The sequence below is a fragment of the Otolemur garnettii genome, unplaced genomic scaffold (genome assembly GCF_000181295.1).
Source record: "Otolemur garnettii isolate 467f Iridium unplaced genomic scaffold, OtoGar3 scaffold00054, whole genome shotgun sequence".
Classification (NCBI taxonomy): Eukaryota; Metazoa; Chordata; class Mammalia; order Primates; family Galagidae; genus Otolemur; species Otolemur garnettii.
This window is the reverse complement of record NW_003852449.1, coordinates 2557033-2560912: the sequence shown is the minus strand read 5'-3', so window position 1 is coordinate 2560912 and position 3880 is coordinate 2557033. Positions and strand designations below refer to the sequence as shown.

Sequence of the window (3880 nt, the reverse complement as noted above, 5' to 3'; positions counted from 1 at the left end):
CGGCCCTGGCTGGACGCAGCAGGTCCTCGAGAGCACGGCCAGGACACCTCACGGGGCCTCACTGTGCGGCCCTGGCTGGACGCAGCAGGTCCTCGAGAGCTCGGCCAGGGCACATCACGGCCTGTGTAGCCGGAGCTCTTGGGGTCCCATCTCAGCCTGCTCAGCAGCTGGGATTATAGGTGCGTGCCATCGCATCTGGCCTCTGTGAGTATACTTGATAGAAAAATTAGATACCACTTAGGTAGACAAACAGTAAATAAGTTAAGTAGAAAACTGTGAAGTCATTTTAATAAGATCAAGGGAGACAGACCTCTTTGATAAAGATCATCAAAACATGTTGTTCAGTGAAAAAAATCAAACTGCAGAACATACCATATATGTATTAGGATCTCACTTATGTTATTTAAAAAACAAGACATGCAAGTATACACTCACACATGCATATGAACACACAGAAGGGTGCTGTCACGTGGGCTCCAAACTGCACAGCATATAAGGGGGATCAAGAAACGGCTCCCCTCCAGAGAAGGGAGAGGAATGCCCGCTGTCAGCACAGGACATTTTACATAGTCACTGAGTTTATGAGAATCAGATTGTATTAATGTATAACTTTTGTAATTAATACACCTGACATCCACTAGTATATATGATATATATAGTATAACACTGTCACATTTGTGTTAGGAAAAAACCCAAATACAAAAACGCATAATTCTGTAATACTATTTATTCCAAGCATGCATTACTTTTTTAAAGAATAGTTAAAAAAAAATGTTAAGAAGCTCAAAATGTTTACATTCTGGGTAGGAAAAATGGCATCCTGCATCTTCTACACTATTCTCTTTTTCTTTTTTTGTTTTGAGACAGAGCCTCAAGCTGTCACCCTTGGTAGAGTGCTGTGGCATCACAGCTCACAGCAACCTCCAACTCCTGGGCTCAAGCAATTCTCCTGCCTCCACCTCCCTAGTATCTGGACTACATGTGCCCACCACAACGCCTGGCTATTTTTTGGTTGCCACGTGATTGTTGTTTGGCAGCCCGGGCTGGATTTGAACCCACCAGCTCAGGTGTATGTGGCTGGTACCTTAGCCACTTGAGCCACAGGCACTGAGCCTCTACATTATTTTCTTACAAGAACTCAGATATTTCCTTTATCTAGCTGCCTTTAAATTTTTTAGAGACGTTTCTAATAAGATAATTTTCTACTTACACAATAAATCCTGACATTAAATTTCATTGTTAAGTCTGTAACTATCCTATAAAATTTATTCTTACTTTGAAAAAAGTTATCCCCAGAACTAAGATCGGTCTAGAATAGTCCTATCGACTCCTTGAACCTCATGAGTAGCTCAAAGTCAGATATTTACCTAGTTACAGCCAGGAGCCACAAAGCACTCAAGAGTACACACTGGAGCACAGCCATGTAATAACGCAAGGTAAGTTTAAAAGCATAGGCATTTTATAATTCTATGCAGACATGAACTAAGTATGAGAATAATTAACATTACTCATGATTTCTGGGCAACAAAACTGCCTCAGCTTCCCAGATTCCATCTCTCTAAGGCTGACAACACCACTCAGCACTGTAAGGTTCTAATCTAGGTGTGAAACGATCCTGACTGCCACTCCACACGCACGAAACAGTGTCAAGATTTCTCAGGGAAATTAAACTAATTTTTTCAATTTTCTTTACGGTAAACAAGGCTACAAAAATTACGTAAAAGCGAGGCTGTGACATGTCTGACCACTGACCTGTCTGCTAACATTGAGGGTCTCTGTGTTCTGACAGGGAGCACGGCTGGAGGAGGGTCTGAGTGAGGCTCCACCCGCAACGCTCCAGCCTGGGCGCAGGACAGACCTGCACTCACAGCTCAGCGCTACCATTTAGTCGGTATTTGCTCCCATGTAAGTGATTTAGCCACTCTTGAGTTTCTCTTTCCATGCTACCTATTTTTCAGAGTTGTTCAATTAATAAGTATATTTAATTGTGAAGATTAAATACAATACATGTAGTATTTTGGACAAGAAGTTGCTCAATAAATGAGGTTGTCAGTAAAGCAACGTTTTATTAAAAACATTGTTTTTCCAAAGACATAGTCCACAAATGTCCCTAGGGCACACAAAAGCGTCCAAAGTTCAAGCCTCTCTCAGAGCAAAGAACTTTGTACACAGACCAGAAATGAACAGGGGCTCAGCCTGGGTGCAGAGGGACCTGGTGACAGTAACAGCAGGGAGCCCACGCCTGGGGACAGTGGGATGCTGCTACCGGTAAGGACGGTGCTCTTGCACGAGCTAGCTAAAAACTGGGCGTATAATTGAGCCTACGGATGGAATGACAAAGGTTCAAGTAAGTACAGTCATTTGTCTGTCAACAGCAGGGATGACAGGACACAGATATGTCATTCAGCAGCTGCTGCGTCATTCAGACTCTGCTCACACAGCCCTAGATGGCACAGCCTGCTGCTCTCAGCCACCAACCTGGACAGCACTATTACCATGCTGAATAGGGAGGCAACTTTGAAACCCCATGGCAGGCATTTATGTATCTAAACATAGTTAAACAGAAAAAGGACAGTACAAATACAGTACTATCATCATACGGGAGCACCGTCACACGTGCGGACCGCTGCTGACCCAAACATCATTATGCAGTGTGTGACTGTAAATGTTTCCGGGTTCTCCCTCACCTCCTCCACCAGTGGGCTCCTCCCAGCAACCCTTCCCCTCCCACGTTCATTCTTTCCTTCACAATTACTCACTGGAAGTAAATGCTCTTTCTACAATGGCATTTTCTTAGTTTTGTAACATGTTCAGAAACCAATGGCTCTACCCCTCACTAGCCTAAGTTCTGCAGCCTGCCACTGAACCCCCTCCAAGGGGATCACGAAGCACCCTGGAGATCTGTCCTGCACACACTGGCTCAGCTGATCTGTACTGGCCAAGATGTTCTTTGTCAATACCATTCTTTCTGCTTGGATTGCCTTTTCTTTCCATCAGAATTCTAGCCACTGGAATTCAAAAACTTAATTCACACACTGGATTCCCCAACCCACAAAACTGAATATACTTTATTTGGAATTAATTTATTTTTTGAATTTCTAAAACACTATTTCCTCCAATAGTCATTCAGCTTCATATATTACTTCCTTAAATATAATCACTGTGTTTTTCAACTAACCTATAAACTAAGAGCAGGGACTGTCTTGTTTCTCTGTATGTCTCAAACCCAATCTATACAGTTACAGAAAAGTTACAGGTCTACAATCTTATAGTTTTTCCTAGCATTTCTGTGCGTAATTTCTTCATCCTTAAAATGTGAGTAATGCAGAATCTACTTCAAAGGGCTACAGTGAGAATTAAATATGATTTCATGAGTGAAGAATATACCCAGGTAGGGGATAATTGTAGGCACTGCACATAGTATGTACTCCTAAGTATTTGCTTTATATATCATTTTAGAATTTTAAAAATCAGAAGGAACTAAATTACTAAGATTAGTTTAGGTGTTTGCCAAAAGGACCCATCCTAAGTAACAGATTTATGAATGTGTGGCCAATGGAAACTGTTATCTTCAATCCTATACATGCCCAGGAGTGGGGACAATCACATGTAACTTCATTAGTCAGCCATTCAACTTCCCAACAGATGTACCTGCTCAGTGCAAGGAGCTCACAGTCACCAGGAAGAACAGTAGTGTATCACGACAAACAGTCACCAGGGAGGACAGCAGTGTTAACACCAGACACACAGTCACCAGGGAGAACAGCAGTAACACAGCCACATAGTCACCAGGGAGAACAGCAGTGTAACACAGACACACAGTCACCAGGGAGAACAGCAGTAACACAGCCACACAGTCACCAGGGAGGACAGCAGTGTA

The 3880-nt window shown here is 42.8% G+C and overlaps 1 protein-coding gene across 2 annotated transcripts in view; it reads right to left on the bottom strand.

Moving 5' to 3' along the window:
• Window positions 1–3880, bottom strand: part of FERMT2 (fermitin family member 2) — an 85995-nt gene that overhangs the window by 29266 nt on the left and 52849 nt on the right. The gene's annotated exons all lie outside the window — the stretch shown is intronic.